The sequence below is a fragment of the Vicugna pacos genome, chromosome 34 (genome assembly GCF_048564905.1).
Source record: "Vicugna pacos chromosome 34, VicPac4, whole genome shotgun sequence".
Taxonomy (NCBI): domain Eukaryota; kingdom Metazoa; phylum Chordata; class Mammalia; order Artiodactyla; family Camelidae; genus Vicugna; species Vicugna pacos.
In genome coordinates, this window is record NC_133020.1 from 6,395,013 (window position 1) to 6,413,659 (window position 18,647).

The following is an 18,647-nucleotide window of genomic DNA, read 5'->3' on the forward strand; positions in this document are numbered from 1 at the left end:
ACAAGGCCTATTCCAGCAACCTCCCTGCTACACCACGAGAAGGTAGAAACGTCACATTTTTATATGTAAGAAGGATCCAAAAAGTTGATGCATGGGAGATACTTGAAACGGGGGAGTTCTGCCACTCTTGCCTTCCAAACTCCCGAGAAAAACACAAAACACAAGCTGACAGTGTTGTTAGATGGATACAATTGCTGTCTGCCTTGGATTTCTCTTTTTAGTCAAGGTGTTTTGGGCACAAGCCTCACGGAAGACGAGCACGTGCACTCGTTGAGCCATTTCACGGCGAAGTAAATACCCTTCCTCACACCTGAGCCGCGTTTCGTTAACGATTCATACAGTGGAGGCTGTGACTCGATGGCGGGGCGCCTGCCCAGCCGCAAAGCGGGCAGAGTCACACGCCTCCCTGATTTTCGAGATTCTTCTTAGCCTGCGTGCCCATTTTATTTAAATGGTAACATGAACACGGTTTTATCATCATTTATTATTGTTGTTGTTATTCTTGTTACAAACACACCAAACACGTGATTCAAAGAATGGCTGGTACAGAATCCAAGTCACTTTGCAAAGAAGACTCAGAAGCAGTGAAGACTGTGTTCCAAAAAAAATGTGAATGTTCTGAAAATGTCTTTAAGCTTTAAAACTGTGAAAAACACTCTGTGCTGCTAATCATTAAAGAATAGTCATATGATAAATATGAAGTAAATCCAACAGGGGCCATTTAAACTTTAATTTATTTTCTATGATTAGTTTTAAAAATCCACCTAAATGTAGCCAGTTCATCCTCTTGCTTTCAGGCGGGACCACACTTAGAAGAACTTCGCTGGCTTTCTTTTTCCTTCGTGGATGAAGATCACCAGAGGAGGTCCTGCCATCTCCCTTTCTCTGCCTCACTGGCGAAAATAAAACCGGCCAACAAATGAAACACACTGTCTCTTCGCGCTCTTGATAAAGGTAAAGGACTCATCTTTCCTTTCTTTAGTTTTTACATTTTGCAGAGACGTGCTCCTCACAGAGCGGTCCTGAGGGTAATCCGGGGTTCCTTATGCCGAGCGGGCACATCTGAGGAGCGCTTCTCGGGGGCACTCCTATCCACAGGGTCCTGTGTCCCTTCCCTGCCGTCTGTCACACTGCTGCACCACCTCTGAGCAAACCAGCATTGGCCTAAGCTCTTGAAAGGTGTCACAAATGCTTTAAATGCCCACCTCTACCCAACATCCTTTTTTCTTCTCCTCTTTAACAAAGCCTCCCATTTATATGGGCTGGCAATAGGACCGGCTCAAGGACCGTATTTCCAATGACATTCGGACCAGTGACGTGTAAATGGAAGGGCCTGTGACTTTCAGGAATATTTCTAGACAGAGGACGTGCCTTTCTTCCCCTCCCTCTCCCTCCCCTCTCCCCTCTTCCCCACCCCCCACCTCTTCTTCTTGTCTCCTGCCTGTAACATTGACCTGCTGTCCGCTGGGTCACGAGCAACAGTGCTGAACTGTGGGGTGAGCGTAACAATGGACGACATGGGCTTAGGATGACAGATAAGGAAAACAAACGCTTGAATCACTGATGCTATCTTAAAAGGTATCATCTTACAACCCCAGACTGCTTAGAGAGAAAGAAACCATATCGAGTTTAATGCATAGTTATTTTGTCTTGTTTCACGTTGTTGTTTTGTAATGTGGAGCTGAACTTGATCCTGACAGCCACATAGAGACCACACAGACGTTATGGAACACGCAGAGAACAGCAGAGAGGTAGCCCCTAACCACATGCCCTCACCATGACAGCACTTGAATCAGCACACATTCACGGGGAAATGACAGTTCTGAATGAACCTTCAGTGAAGGGTTATAAGATACCATGAATTGGTTTAAGGAATTCCTATCATGGAAAGGTCACTCAGTGTATGGACTATAATGAAATACAGAAAACTACATTATAAATTTTTCTTCTCAACCAAAGGAGCCCCACCTATAATGTAATTTTCTTGGTATGTAATACTCTCTCGATCCACTAATCATGTGTGTGCAGTTTTTTCCCACTAGTCAAAAAGTAAAAAAAGAAGACTGCGATGAAGACCATTGATAATGTGTGTGCTAATATTTTATTGTTATATAAAAGGAAAATGGTAGTGGTAAGGTGTATCTTTTAGTTCCAAGAAAATATTTTGCCATACATTCAGTCTCTTCTAAAATAAAAATAGTTGAATTCTTTTTGTAATAATTTACAGAAGATAAAGATTATTTTTCAAGCACACAAGCAAGTCCATAGCAGCACTGTTTGTAACAGCAAATAATTGAAAGTAACCTAAACAGTCTGACAATAGAACAGAGAATCTGTGGTACATCCATAGGATAAAACACTATGTAGAAATTAAAATGAGTGGCTACACACACAGACCAGACGAACTCACAAACATGGTGCAGTGCAAAAGAAGCCAGATCCAAAAGAGTTCAGACTGTGTGAGTCCATTCATGTAAGTTCAGAAGCAGGCAAAATGAACCCCTGTTTTAGTAGTTAGGACAGTGGTTTCCTTCGTGGGCACCCGTGATTAGGAGCAAGCAGGATGGGGCTTCCAGGAAACCGTTAATGTTCTATTTCCTCATCCTGCACTCACTTTATGCAAGTGATAAGTTCACTTTGTAAAAATTTACCTAACTAGAATTTTATGGTTTTGGACTTTCATGTATGTGAGATAAACTTCAATAAGAAGTTTACTTTGATCGAAGTAAATTGAAATAAACAAACAGCCCTTGACTTGATTTTCCCATCCTTGCTTCCCAAATCCAGCTGAGAAGTTAGAACGTTCCTCATCTTAACCTGCAGCCAACACCAGCATTTTGAGAGACACAGTGACCACCCCTTCTCTGTCCTTTGTTTTTCCTGGAGAGTCCCATTTTTGAACAGAAAATACTTGGTCCCTATGAGTTCCTTTTGTATATTCTCTGACTTCTCCAGTATCACATTTGAATGATGATTTGGGGGGCAATGAAATTCTAGGCTTCTCTCCATCCTGTTTCTTCTTTTTCCATTTGCTCCTGTTGGCAGACAGGGTATTTCAACTGTACTTTCATCCCACTCAGCGGCAGCCCTAAACAGAAAGACCCACCCGGTGCCTGGTGGTGGCAGGTGCCGGCTTTAGCAGGACACGTTCTAGATGTGACTGATTGCTGGCTCATACGTTATCCTAGTGGCTCATTGCACTTCGAGCACTCCCTTTAAATTAGCTCATCTAGAGGGGTTAACAAACTAATTGGTCTGTTATAGCCTCGGCTTTTCAAGTTCTTTTTTATTATTATTACAATTGTAAATGTTCTCTGCACTCTTGCTATGCTTTTAATAATTGAAAACAGAGCTCTGAATGCCTCTAAGCCAGGCTGAGAGGACTCTCCAGTCAGGAGGACATAAACTAATCCATGGCAGCATCTCTTGGGAGTCTCAGGAGGCCTGCAGACACTGTCATGGTGCCCGAAAGCACAGAACGACAGTGTCACAGCTACGCTGTCCCATCTTCAGGTAATGAGACAAGGACCTTGGCCTGCAAAGCTCTTCCCAGAGGTACTCTTATCCTCACATAAGTTCCTCTGCTAATGAAATAAATGACAGAGCAAAAGATGTGGTTGATGATGGTTGATACTGTAGAATACAGAGTTGTTTGCAAGCATGTCTTGACCTTGGAATCGTCACTGCAAGTCCATTTCGGTAGAAGGGGCTGATCTACTTGAATGAGGGGCAGAAAAGGAGCCTCACCACTTGAGCTGCTCCCCTGCCAACAATAGCTTCTCAATGGGCTCGTGGACACCCCTGCACTGAATCTTTGTCCTCATGAAGTGGTACTGTTCACAGGCCACTAGAAGAGCACTTCTCAGATCTAACCCTCAAATGGACGCCGGGCTGATTGCACCGTAACCCCAGGGAGAGTTGGTCAATGTCCAGATGGCCGGGCCCGATTAAATTCAGGAGTGGGTGCTGGGAACCTGCATATTTAACAAGGTCCCTAGGTAATTCTGATGCCCAGACAAGTTTGGGAACCATGGTTGTGGCTTGGACAAGAACTTACACACCTGTTTTTGGAAGTGGGGACCAAGGATGATCAGCATCAGAATCACCTCCATGTCCGAGATGTACATGTTAGGACTTAGACATGGAACGTGGGGCTACTTTAGTTGAGTTGAACGAGCACTCAGGCCTTCACTGTGTTGGAAGCAGAATGCTCTTAGATTTGGAAACCTTTCCATGTGGATCCAAGTTCCTGCCCACAGTTTCTCTCAGAGTTTCTGAACTTAGGATGGGACCAAGGCCCCTTCTAGGAGACCCACCAGTATCTTTGCTCAATTTGCTGACTTTCTTTTCTCTTCTTCCCCCATCCAAGAATCCTTTATCTCAGCTTAAGTTTAGAAAAATCAACTCAAATTGATCCATGTTCTTCTAAATCTTCTGTCTTCTTCTTGGATCTGTCAAAAAGTCAACTCCTTTTTCTCTGTGATCTGCTAAGACCTCTTTTTCCCAAGGTATGAAGTTGGAAAACTCTCACTACCTGAGGTAGAGAAAAGACCTCAAGGTACAGGTAAATGCAGAGGAATGAACCTCAGTTCTGGAAACATCTGTTTCTTCAGCTATGTGTTAGGCACCCAGGTGTGTTCAGCTGATGAAAACACATCAACTTGTGAATAAATATGCTTAAGATTTGTGCGTTTTTCTGCCTGTGTATTATACTTCAATAAAACTTACAATAAAAATTAGTTACTATCTCAAAACATTATTGTAGCCATAGATAGACTGGTAGATCAGTAGAGGCAAAGACAGAGATATGGAGATATTCTGGACAAAGGTTGTTAATGGAAGTTCTGGAGGTGACCTTCGAAGGCTGCTCCAATTTTTTGGAATTTTGAGCAGATTGTCTTTTGTATAACTTTATAGTTGTGGAATTCACTTGCACAGAGACAACTTCCATCTCAGGTTATATCTGTACACGCTTGCTCGAGCCACAAGGAAACTTCAAAGAACTTATAAGAAATAGAATGCTTTTCAGAGACCCTTGCAAAGTCAGAACCCTGTAAGTATTTATATAAGAAGCCACTTAATGTCTGCTTGACTGATGGGAACTTAAACTGCAGTAAGGCAGCTGCTGAATAGACGGTAAAGTGTTCTTAAAGATGAAAGAGGCAACACTCCGGTCTGCTCTCTCCCAAGGGTCAGCATGACACAGCATCCATGCCAAAGAACCCCATGAGGTCTTCCTGAATCGAATTTCAGCCCAGCTTAATAGAAGTTGGAAGCAGGCAGAAGTGTCCCTGGTCCCCAAGCACGTTGCCCCTCAGAGCCTCCCCTCCCACCCCCGTTCCTTCTCCCACCCCCGCCACACACCACTTTGAGTCCTATTCTTTTTCCCTTTTTTGCTCTCAGCTGGAGGACATTGAATTCAATCTTTTCGACAAATATACATAAAGCAGGGACTCCAAGGGATGCACTGATGCGTGTGACCTGAAGACAATTAACATGTTCCCCGGGTCCTTCCCTTTGTAAGCAGGGAATTCTGGAAACAGAGGGGTTTTCAGACAGGTGGTAGGATGGCTGGGAGCCTCTCCACCTTCCCTCAGTGTTGCACTGAGAGGCAGGTCTCCCCACGAAGCCAGCTCCATCCCCCTCTCTCTTGCTTTTCTCAGGTCACAGGAAGGCCAGGTACCCATCTCCTCTGCTAATCGGCTCAGCAGCAAGTGAGGTAGCCTCCTGTGGCAGTCAGCGTCTGGATGAACAGTAAGGAACATGGCCCGCATGTTCTCTCGGCCACCACCCGCCTTCCCTGGTCTGGGAACAAGTGAGTGAATTTGCAAAAGTTAAGGGTGCCTCCCAACCCCCTGCCCGGCCTCCAGTGTGTGAACGCGGTGGCTGAGTGAGCTCTCCACCCCAAACCACATCCATACGGCCCTTCCAACTGAAGTCCTGCCTACTGCTCTGAGCAATGGGTGTTTTACTTCTCTGTGCCTCTGTTTTCTCATCTGTAAAATGGGAAGAATGACAGTTCCTATTTTATGGCATTATTAGAGGTTAAATAAGGTAAAACAGGTAAAGTGCTTTGCACAGTGTCTTGCAGATAATACCCAATACATGCTGGCTGTTTAAGCACCCCCAAACCGTTCTTTTCAGAGGATTCTCCACATGGCAGGGGTGAGAACTGGTTAACAACTTATAAGCATTTTGTAATGGGATCTACTCCAAGCTGTCCTCCACTCAAATGCTGTTCACTCCGGTATCAGAGCTCCATTCACTCGGGCTCCCTCCATGCCCAGCACGAGTCACCTGCGACGTCTCCTCATGACGGTCCTTTGAGGCCAGTGCTACTGTTGTCCCCATTTTACAGGTGGCAAACTGAGGTGCAGGGAGGTTAACTAAATACCCAAGGTTACACAGCTACTGAGTGCCAGGACTGGGGTTCCAATACAGACACTTTGGCTCCATGGTCCGTGTCCCACCACTGTGCTGTTCCATGCACCGCACTGCCTACTGTGCGCCATGGGCTGGAGGATGCAAACACACACGGTGGTCTGAGAGACTCTCTAGCTGTTGTATGCCTGCCTCCTGCACTAATCAGAGCTCACACTCAAAGGATGGCCCAGGATTGGAATGTTTAATGTTCTGAGTGCTTTGAAAATTTCAAATATGCTTAGCATCCATAGTCTGTAAACACTTCCCTTGGACAGTCAAGAATAAAAATAGCTTTGCTTCTAAACAGCCAATACTTTTAGCAGTTAGAGGGGAGGAAAAATAATTTGGCCTCTACCCTCCTATGTTCTTTGGTTGAGACCCCCCTTCCCTCTGGTAAAAGACAGATTAACAGAAAAAAAATTTTAAGTACATATGTACAGGAGCCCCACAAAGATATGAGACATAAAACGTGGTCAGAAATTGAGGCTTCTATACCATCCTGAGCTAGGAGAGGGATAGGGGCCTGGGACTCTGAAGAGAAGAAGAGCAAATGCTTGGTGGGCAAAGGTTGTCCTGCTTTGCTCGGGGGGGAAAAAAAATTCTCTCTGGTGGTAGCTCTTCCCGGTACAGGCCTCCTTTCTGATGGAAATTTCCCTTCTACTCTGTTTTCAGAGTTTCTCCTATGTCGGCAGTTTCTCAAAATAATCCTTACGCCAGTGAGGTGTATTTTGGGGTGGCCTATTCTGCGTCTCCTCACGGTTAATGTAGCCTAGGAATTGGGCTCAGTGTTTGGCATTGATTCTATCACTTAATTTTCACAAAAGCTCTATGAAAGAGGTACTGTGACTCCACCCACTTTATAGATGGCACTCAGAGAGGTTAGGTAACTTGCCAGAAGTCACACAGCCAGTAATAGCACCTCCCTTGTAGGGCTGTTTGAAGGATTAAAGGAGATCATGCACATAAGCAAGCGCTTAGAGTAGAGGCTGGTGTGTTTATTTGTGCTGTTCCCAGACTGTCTGATGAGGATTGGTAGGATTCTTTGACTCTCTTAGGAGAGACCATTCTGACTCAGTCAGTGTGGAAGGAGATCTTTACCAACTAAAACAACCACACTAGCCACCAGCTAGCAGAACGATTTTTGAATCAGCTGCCTATGAAGAATGTCCAGATTCATCAAATTCTCCTTTTAACTCAAAATTAGCTTTTGGATCCCCAACTTACTCAGTTTAATAAATCTAACTGTAGGAATTTTTAGGGAGAATGAACTATAGTCAGAGTCACATCATATGATCTTTTTTTCATTTAATCACATTCTTGTTATTTAAAAGTTTGGTGGAAATTATATTTTACATCCTGAAAGATTTTGGTTTCAACAGAACAGACACTTTACTGCTACTTCTTCCTTTTGTCTCCTTTTTCCCACTTAAAGGCTCTGGCTCCATCTCCCCTACCCACCACTTCTCCAGAGCCAACTCAACCATCGCTCCTGGTTCCATATTGGAATGTAATTGGCTTCCAACCTGTCCAATGGGATTCTTGACCGAAGAGATTATTAGACAGGCAAACCTGCCTCTTCCTAATATAGACCACCTCTCACAGCCTAACTGAGATGTGTGATCAGATTAGCAGCCTCCTTCACATCAGGGGTGAGGAGGAAGGGCAGAGTGAGGAAGGACACCCTGTCCTGCCACGCCCCGTGTTGGCCTCTCCCAGCAGGTGGGAGCCAGCGCCCAGAGCCAGAGCAGCCGGAGCCAGGGCTGGCTCCCTCGTCCCCCTCGCCGCCCCTTCCGGGAACCGGCGTCTTCAAACTCCCAGAGTTTTCAAAGGATTATCGAGCACAGTTTGAGTGCCTTCTTTCTCCCCGCCCTTTCCTCCTCCGTCGGACCCTTTAACCTCATCTCTTTGCTCAGGGGAGCGAGTCTGGGCGCGCTGGACCCACGTTCCCCCACCAGCACTGAAAGGTGAGGAGAGGCAGTGTGAGTGGTGGCGTGGCGGGTCTTCTACTCACCCCCTCACCCACTGTCAGGGGAGAGGTTCCTGTCCTAGGGTTCTGAGGGTGGCCGAAACCACAACGCCCAGTCCTGGACAGATGGTAGCTTACTGGTCACTTACACTCAGCTCAGGGCAAGAGGACACAGCACCCACACAGGGCTACATGGAGGTTGCATTCGAGGGCAAAGTGAACGAACAGGGGCAGCAGGAGCAGGCTGTGCAGCATCAGGAGAGCAAGGTGCCCCCTGGTTCCCACAGGAGGATGCGACTGGGTTGTTTGAATACCCCCATGGGCTGACAGGAAGTTAAAACCCATCCCTCGAAGATCAGCAGAAACTGTGCCCGGTCCCCTTGATAAGGAGGGTTGTGTGGCCAGGTGGCCTTATCCGTGAGAGCAGAGTTAGGCCACTCAAGACCCTCCCACATTTATCAGCTGTCAAGGCAGCACATAATATTAATTTTAGGCCTTACCTCACAGAAGGGGAGTCCACAGGGGAGTCTGTGAAAAACAGCTTTCGGCATACACCGCCAGGTGAAGCGCGGGTTAAAACCTTGAGAGACGAAGTCTATCAGGCAAGCCCGGGTGTTCTTCAAAGCCAGAAATAGAGCGTGATGTTCAAAAGCCTCCATGAAAGCGGAGCTCTGCTCTCGAGTCTCCAAATGCTTGTTTTACTTGCTGCTTCTTTCGTAAGATTCTTGGGACTTATGTTTGCTTTATATTGAACCTAGGTAATCATTTGGGAGAAAAATGTTTTGTTAGGATTGTAGAAGACACGTATGTGGAAAACATATGAATTACAAAGGCTCGTATCAAGGTAGGGTCACTAAGCACCCCAAACACAGCAGCAGGCGTCCCCCTTTCATTCAGAACTCACCGCGTGCTTCCCGCGCGCCACCTCTTGGTGAATTCTCACGCCTGCCCTGCAAGGTACGTGTTACCCTCCGAAGGGAGGAGGTCACAGTGGCAGACACAGATCCAAACACAATGTTTTGGAGTTTGATTATTAAGTGTCTAGTCTGGGGAATAAAGAACGATACTGTATCCTTAAGTTCAGGGTGTAGTTAGGGAGGCCCGCTATTCATTCAGTTCGTTGTTCAGCAGATAACGTTTGACTAACTACTGGGTGCCAGGCGGCGTCTCAGTGATGCGAAGTCAAGACCCTCAGCTTCACGATTCAAAGAAGAATGTGGAAGTCTGGACGTCCACCTCTGACCATGGCAGAGTAACAGGCTGCATTTACCCTCCCACCTTAAAAACTAAAACAGTGATGAACAAACTATATGAAACAATGGTTTTTAGACCCCGGGCAACAGTGTAACGCCTTAGAGAAAGGAGACGACCAAGGGAGGCCTGTGACAGCCCCAGCTCACGGCCTGGTTTCCAGGCCTCAGCACCAGGAGGAGCCCACACTACACCCAGAAATCTCCCCAGACGGCAGAGACAGAGTCGAGACTCTGGGGAGGCCACACAGCCACAAGCCACAGGACAGAACCAGCTGAGTGGAAGGGACAGAGCTGCACAGAAATTTCTGGAGCTTTCTTGAGGGTTCCTCTTGAGTCTTAAGCTCTTTACTGATCAGTGCATGCATGTGAAGGAACTGCCAGGGCCAAGAGAGGACCACCTCGGGAACCCAGCAGGACCATGCCTGGGACTCACACACCACCAGCCAGAGTGGAAAAAAGCCCTAATACGCAGGGCATCAGCCAGGGGACACAGCAGAAGAGAACCACCTCGGTGGGGAGCCCCAGTCTGCTCTGGTCCTGCCTGACGAGGCGCAGAAGCAAGCTTCAGAAGGATCGGAGGGTCTTCACGTAACTTAACTGCAGGAAAAAAGCTCAGGAATGTGTAAAGGGATATTTCAATATCCAATAAGCAGCAAGGTAAGATTTGCCCTATCTGGCATCCAATCAGAGCTTACTAAATATGCCCAAAGGCAGGAAAATGCGACCCCTGATGAAGAGGAAAAAAATTATTCAAGGGGAAGAGTCCCAGAAATGACACAGATGATAGTGTTAGCAGACATGGACGTTAAAACAATTCAAATAAATATATTCCATATGTTCAAGAAAGAAGAGGAAAGATTTAGCTTGTTCAAAGGAGACAAGGATGATAGGAAAAAGACTTAAGCTTTAAGACATGGAAAACACAATGGATGGTATTTTGGGTGTCCGGGACCACCCACGTGTCGGGTGACTCACTAGAAGGGCTGACAGGGCTCCTTGCCACAGGGACAGTGTCATCACAGCTATGGTTTATTACAGCACGACAATACACAGTGGGCCCGGCGAGGGGAAAAGACTCGTAAGACGGAGCCTGGAGGAATTCAGTGAGCCACAGGCTTCCAAAGTGCTCCCTCGGGGGCTGGCGTGGGGAGAGTTGGGAGGGTGACCACACAGACCATGCTCCTCCTTGAACAAGAATCAGTGTCTCTTTCCCAGGGAAACCTGCTTAAGACTCAGAGTCCAGGGTTTTCACTGAGGACTGGTCGTGTTGGCACTCTCTGCCTATGTGACAAGCCACAACCACCAAAATTCCAGGCTTGCAGTAGGAAAGCAGGCATTCACCACGAATGTACCGTCTGTACAATCCATCTAGGCAAGCCGGCACAGAAGGGTCGGTGTCCCAGGTGGGCAAACAGCCTTATCAATGTAGGGAACGTCCCAAAGCCAAGTTCCTAGATGGCAGCCAAGGGCCAGCACCCCACCCGCCCAAGCAGGTCCTTCTAAAAGAAATCGAACAGATGAACTTAACATCAGATCAGACACTGCTGAAAAAGATGAGTGAGCAGCAGAAGTCATCCAAAACAAAAGCAAATGAAAATGATGACCCCTAAATTTCTGCCTTGAACAATTTAGGAAATGGTGGCAATAACATCCTAAGAGAGAGCAGCCAGGCTTTCTGCTAATACTTCTTAAAATACAATCCTTGAACAAGCAACCACTAAGATAACCCAGGATACGGTTTTGTGTAGCTACCAAGGACTAGCCCGCTCTTCATGTTGAGTGTTAATTTCTGAAATGTCCATAACTGAAACTTGATAAGAACATTCCCACATAACCAACAAGCAACAACAACACACATTTAAGCTGGCAAATATTTTAGTAAATGGCCTCTGTCAGGATAATTTTTTTTAAAAAAGGAATACAGAAGGATATATTGATGAATATGAGAGAGGGAACATTCACCGTCTGCCTATGAAGCATCTCCTATACAATTGTCTGATTTAATCTTCACAGCAATTTAAGTAATAATTATTTTACAGGTGAGAAAAATTGAGGCTATAAGAGGTTTAGTAAATACAACACAAGAAAACAACAGTTAATTTGATGGAACCAGAAATGTAAGCCAACACTCTGTCTCCAGATCCTTGGTGCTCTCTCCATTGCCCTCTGTTTTTACTTGGACAGACAGAATGAAAGAGGCTAATTTGTTAACAAATAGAAAAATAGAGGTTTTGAAAGGCACACTTAATCATCTGGACTGACAGAGGAAGGACACAGTTGGTCGGAAGGCGCTGGACCAGAAGTGTGATTTCGAAGGCCTGGAATCCCCTAACCTCTGCTCTCTCATCTCCCTCCTGCAAAAACTAACACAACAGTGTAAGTAAACTCTATTCCACCTGCAGGAGTTTTTTGACCTCTGGAGTTCTGCCCATTTCAAATGAGATACTTCTAGCATAACCACAAGGCAGAGATGGCAAATATTCAGTCATGCTTCCCTCACAGAAGGGAGACACTGTTCATGGATCATGGCCTTCCTCCCCTCTAAACCCAGAAACAGCCTCAGAGTCCTTCTCGACACATCGTTCCAGGCAGCCATGTCCAATGATTGAAATTAGAACTCAGTGTAACTCTTTGGCATGTTTATTCATCTGCTATTGCATAGTGGGTAGTGTCCAGGTTCTAAACCTTGGCCTGAGCTCAAATGCCAGCTCCACCACTTGCTAACTCTAAGTGAACCTGCACAATTAACTCAGCCCCTCTGTGACTGCATTTTGTCTGTAACTTGGGAGTGATAAGGGCATCTACTTCAGAAGGTTTTGCAAGAATTGACTGAGTCAAAATAAATGTAATACTTAAGACTAGAACCTGGTACACGGTAAGCACTAAATGCCTTTCCTTTTATTGTTATTATTAAAACCAGATAGATGAGGTTTTGATAATTAGTTCTGGCAATAAGCAGAGAGGGAATGGGGCTGAAGGTTTGGGGCACCTGAGCAAGAGGAAGAATAAAAGAAAATAGAATGGAATAATTCCTTTACATAGTTTTACTGTCTTACAGGGATGATTAAAGGATAGCATATGGAGAAGTGAGCTAGACCATCTCTCAAGGCCTTTTCTATCCCTCTAAATTCTGTACCAGTTTTGTAAAGAAAGGGGAACACCTATACAAGCACCCTTATCTAAAACATTTCAAATGTCCAACAACAAAGTATTTGGTTAAATGTAAGCTCTGACCTGTTCATACAATGAAATCCTAAATGTCTCCATTAAAACGCATGTTTTAGAATAGTTGATAACATAAGAAATATCCCACATAAAGTTAAACAGTAACACTCCAAATCACATATAAAGTATAGTTGGTTTTTATAAAATATATACAAATATTAATATGTGAAAAATATTCTATGTGCATACTTGGTATATATAGAGCCATATTGTATATACAGCTGTAAAATATATAAATAAAACTATATAAATATATACATTTCCTATCCTTAAAACACATGGGTAGACATATACAAAACTGTTAACATGGCTATATTTGGATGATAAGATTATAGATGATTCTTAGTTTTTATACATTACTGTATTTATCAGATTTACAGACAAGCAGGTATTACTTTTAATTAAATTTATTTTATTTCAACTATATATTTAGCCTTGGTCAAAATGGCAACATTTGTTGGATAAAGCTGGTATTTTTTTTTATTTAGCCATAACAAGGCATTAATTCAAAAAACATATCCTCTTGGTGAAGACAGACAATAAAATAAAATAATCAGGGTATTTAAACAAATGTCATTCACATAATTTGCTCCACAAAAACCCCTAGTTAATTAATTCTCTTCTATATAATTTAGAGAAAATTTATTTTTCCTGAATAATTGTTCCTTGTATCAGGCTAAGAACGACTTTTAAAAAAATCCCTTCCAAAGCTCACAAGCCAAGCACGCAGATTTCAAACAGCGCTTCCCAGTTTTCAGTCCCAAGGACTAATGATAACATTAGGTGTCAACACTTCTAAACCAGGCTATCCCACCACATCTTGGCTCTGGTCCCCTAGGCAACGGTGCCTGGCGCAGAGTTAATGGGCTTCCACTCCTGCTCCCAGGACAGCAAGAGTCTGCGGGCAAAGGGGGAAGGGAAGAGCGAAGGCGAGAAAGCAAACACAAGGCGGTGTGTTACAGAGCTGGCCCTGGCGCCACAGGAAGACCTAGTCCGTTGCTTTGCTTGCACAGACATCTCTGAAAAGGCCACATGGGACCACTGAGCCTCAGAGGAGTTGATCAAGGGGAGCATGAGAGGAGGATTTGTACTCTGACTTTTCTCTGTTTCCTGTCCAGCTGGGTAGTACGGAGCAGCACATCCCCCGTATCTCCAGGTGTGTCTCCCAGCCTGTTGGGGCAACTGCTGGGGAAGCCAGATCTCCTGTCCCATAGCACGTACTTCCTCTGAACCCAGGAGTGACAGCGGGAGCCAGTGCCTTTGTGAGATTCTCAATCAGACAGGAACGCCCGAGGAGTCATCACCCAGAACAGGCTGAGATAGCAGGTGGTGGCAGGTGGCCAGGGCTCCTCCCTGAGCACGTTGCCAAGGCCTGGGGGGCAAGTGGGGCACCGCGAGTCGGGAAGATGCATAAATGAGTATGGTGCCCGCCAAGGAAGCCTGGCCCACCAGCCTCAGGCCAGTGTCTTCATTTTCCACAGTCCTTGAGAATGAAACTACCCCTTCTAATGTTAGGGTTTCATGGAAACTGCTTTGAACTAAGTCAGCTTCGCCTCGTAGGTAGGACCTGGCAAGCCATCTTCTCTGGAATTTCTCACTAGAGTTTTACTTTATTCATCTTCAATAATGCTTCCTTATTAAATGTTGCTTCAAACATTAAAAGAATGACATGTTGCCACTAAAATCATGAAATAATGCAAAAAAAAAGGACAACTAATAACCTCACCTTCCTACTTAGTCCCCTTCTCTGTCATAATTGATATTTACAGCCTGGCCCACGTGTACCAGTTTTGTAAGCACGGAGAAAGATGTGGAAGGAAGGGGTCCAGCCTGTATGAGCCTTCTGTTATTTTCCTCTTATTCACAAGGAATCGTACCACATAGTTACTCTACAATTTGGTTTTCTTACTTAATTGTACATCAGAGACTTCCCTCCAGGCAAGTACGTATGGCTCTACCTCATTCAAGTAGTCTTCAGATTGTCCTGAAACATTCTCTTTTGGTGACTGCAACTTGTATTTCCTATGCAAAATTATTTATTCTGTCTCACTATAATTATCTTTAGATCCTCTTCCTAACATAAAACAGAGGCAACACAGCATAGCGCCTAAGCATGCAGCTTCTGATGTGAGAATGCTTGAGTGTAATTCCTAACTGCATCACTTAGAAGCTGTATGACTTAGGGCAGGTTTCTTAACTTCTCTGTGCTTCAGCATCCTTATCTGTAAAAGAGATTACAGTTCTTACCTCCTGAATGTTATTGGAGAATTAAATGAGTTAATACAAATAAAGCACTCAAGACAGTGCCTAGCACATTAGAAGCACTTGGAAGAACAAAGTTGAAGGCATCATATGCCTTGATTTCAAACTGTATTGCAAAGCTATAGTAATCAAAACAGTATGGTATTGATATTAAAATAGACACACAGCTCAATGGGACAGAATAGAGAGCCCAGAAGTAAACCCATACATATGTGGTCAAGTATAATTTACAACAAAGGAGCCAAGAATATACAATGGAAAAGCACTGTCTCTTCAATGAATGCTGTTGGGAAAACTGGATAAAAATATGCAACAGCAGAATGAGACTGGAAAACTCCTAGAATAAGAAGCACTTGGCAAATATTAACTATTACCATTATAATTTTTAGCATCTCACAGTGTCTACATAAAGAGAAACATGCCCATTTAACAAAGGAACAAAAGTGAATTGAGCCCTGTTGTGTGGCATGTAAGTACATAAGGGCGACCAAGACAAGGTCTCTGTCCCAGAAGAATGGTGAAGAAGATAAATACAGAGGCAGGTAAATCGCAGTATCACATGATAGATGGTCCAGTAACAGTAGAAACCAACAGCTGTGAGGCTCAGTGATGGGAGTACGTAAATTGTGTCTCAGGAAATACTTCAGGTCCGAGATGGGTCCTGAAAGATACGCAGTAGGAAACTGCAAGTCAGAGTAGTAGCATTAGAATAGGTGTTCCATGTCCGGGGGCCAGTATGTGCAAAAGTGAAAATATTCCTCTAGACAGCTGTTCCGTGGGGAGACAGTAAGATCTCACAATTTTCTTCCGTTTTCCAAAATGTCGTATCTCAGTAGTTCAAGCCAGAGCATTTGGTCATCTGCCAAGCACTTTGCAAGATGTTTTGGTTCCAGTGACTCATCACCACCATAGACTAATCAGCTACCATGACTCATTTCTACCCTCTCGGAATTGTATCTCTGCAAAGCATCTCTCTCTGCGTGAAACATGCCTTCAGATGAGTGACTAAATACTCTTGTTCAGGACTACCCCAGACTGTCACTAAGCGTAACTGCTACACTTACTAGATTCTGTGCTCCGATATTAATCTCTGTAACTGCCAGGGAGTTTGTTAGGGAGAGAGGAACTGACATGGAGCCTAAGCAAAAGGTACAGATGTGCAACCTCCAAATAAGGCAAGGAGTTTCATATTGTTACTTTCTCATGTGGTCACAAGGTACCAAAAAGCAAATATTGCAATGGCACAGTTTAAAAGCCAAAGACTCACAGTAATTATTAACACTGTTGATTCTTTTCTGTTTCCACGACTTCACAGAGTCAGAGGGGATGAAGAATCTGGGGAAATCCTGCTCATCTAAACTATCTCTTTTGTTTGATTGTTTAAAATCAGACTTTTCTGTCATTAGGGGTGTATGGACCACATCACTGTCAAGCAGGTGTCTTTCAAGAAAACACTAACAGATCCTTTTTAAATATATATGTTGTCTTAGCTTCACTAAAATTCAAGACTCAGAAAGCATTCAAAACAAGAGGAACTTATTACAGTACAGATAGCATAAAAATAATGATAGCATAAAAATTGGAAACCACCTATGTGCCCATCGATAGGGGAGCATATTCATACAATATGGAATGATCAATCAGGAAACAACAGGAAGCAGTGGAAGCAATTGAACTAGATCTGTGTATGTTAATCTGGATCACATTAAAAAAAGGTGATGTTGAAGAAAAATGCAAGATGGGGAATATGTACATATTTTTAAAACACATAAAATATTACTACATATTTATATGTAACATATGGGTTGGAAATACATAAACAAATTCAATGTAGCTGTTGCTCCAGGGAAGGAAGAAGGGAATGGACAATGATACATGATACGCTGATAACAGTGCGTCAGTGTTAGTTCAGTAATTGTGGCAAATGTTCCATATTAATGTAAAGCATGAATAATGGGGGAAGCTGGTCATAGGGTATATGGAAACTCTCTGTACTGTCTCTGCAGATTTTCTGTGAATCTAAAATGCTCCCAGAAGAAAAGGTTTATTTTCTAAAAAATGAAAATAACGTGCAGGAAACCAAAAATCCTTAGGGGATCATTCAGAAGTGAAATGTCCAGTATTTGCCTTAAAATGATCCAGTTGGGTGTGGGAGGGTTGGAGGTAATGGGAAGAGGGAGGAGTACCCATAAAGCCGGATTGGCCAAGAGGTCACAATTGATGAAGCTGAGATTGTGGGTATGTCAGGGGTCACTGTTTTCCTGAGGTCAGAGTCATGTTTTTGTGTTCCCTCTAACAGGAACCACCAATCAGCATTTATTCATGTAACACCGGGAAGATGAATGAAGTGTGGATTTTTTGATCAAGAGTGGCCACGTGTTTCTCAGTATGTTTGGTGTGCAGGGTCAGGGAGCTTGTCACCATGGCCTGGGACACAGTGACTGCCTGGGGCATCTGAGTCTGATACACTGAGCTTTCCCACTCAGCAGATCATGGTCATGATGCTTTCATACCACCTGAAGGACTCCTTCTATTTCAAAGAACAACGTGGACATTCATTTACTCTGGAATTTGGTAGAAATTCCAGAAGATCCAGTGGAAGTCAATTTGATTTTTAATTCATGAGAAATTTTACATCATGAGTCTTAGCCAAATTAATACATTCTAACATAGTTTCTGCAACATACATATTTTGTAATTTTTATAAGTTAAATCCAGGTAAAAATATTAATGCAAGATAGTGATAGCCAATTAATTTATCCTATGGAGAAAAAACTTCTGTTTTTATGTCCTCTGGACAGCTTATAGGTTTCTGAGTTGTTGAAGTTCCTTGTCCTTTTGACATAAAATACTTCTAAAGTAGCATTTTTATGTGTTGCAGAGTGATTCATTATCGATGTGGGTAGACCAACTGGCTTCATAATTTAGGTAAGAGAATATGTTTTAAATAAAACACTATAATTTATTATGCTAACTGTTTATTCTCTCATATTTACCATTTTCCTTTTTTTTCAAGGCATGGCTTAAGGTAGATTTATTCTAAATATTCAGTTAAATATGAGTTTCTTCTATAAGAAATAATTAAACTAATAAAATTTAGCTCTGTTGTCTTTGTCAAATGCTTTGGTGAATTATTATAAAATAATGCGTAAATGACCTTTTAGAAAGACATAAACAGCAGAATCGAGAGGCAGAATAATGTAGGGCTGTTCTGTGCAAAATGTACTGCACATAACTCTAGTTCTGTGGAGTGTTAGTAGCTATGATTTGCTGAGGTGGGGGAAAATCTTGTAGTCAAATAAGTTTACAAAACGTTGTATTAAACAAGTTATTTACTGTAGTACTTTAACATGTTGACGGATATCATGAATCTTAAAGGAGGGGTGGTAGCCTACAGCATTTCTTAGGTTTATTTGACCACAGAACACCTTTTTTTCCCCCCTGAGTCACCTTACAGCAGTGCATTTATAATGGAAGGGAAAGGGCAGGTTGGGGAAGGGAGATGGTACATGTCCTGG

General features: G+C 43.6%; 1 protein-coding gene across 12 annotated transcripts in view; it reads left to right on the forward strand.

Annotated features, from left to right (window-relative positions):
* LMNTD1 (lamin tail domain containing 1) overlaps nucleotides 1–17,813 on the forward strand; it is a 344,922-nt gene extending 327,109 nt beyond the window's left edge. For 10 of the 12 annotated variants that reach the window (XM_072954580.1, XM_072954582.1, XM_072954578.1 and 7 more), the window contains 3 exons: nucleotides 798–954; nucleotides 5,664–5,815; nucleotides 17,429–17,813. The gene's annotated coding sequence lies outside the window, so the exon portion shown is untranslated. Of the gene's footprint in view, nucleotides 1–797; nucleotides 955–5,663; nucleotides 5,816–9,517; nucleotides 10,791–17,428 lie in introns of those variants that run through there. The other 2 variants (XM_072954572.1, XM_072954573.1) reach the window with 2 other exon arrangements.
* Nucleotides 17,814–18,647: the final 834 nt, after the last annotated feature.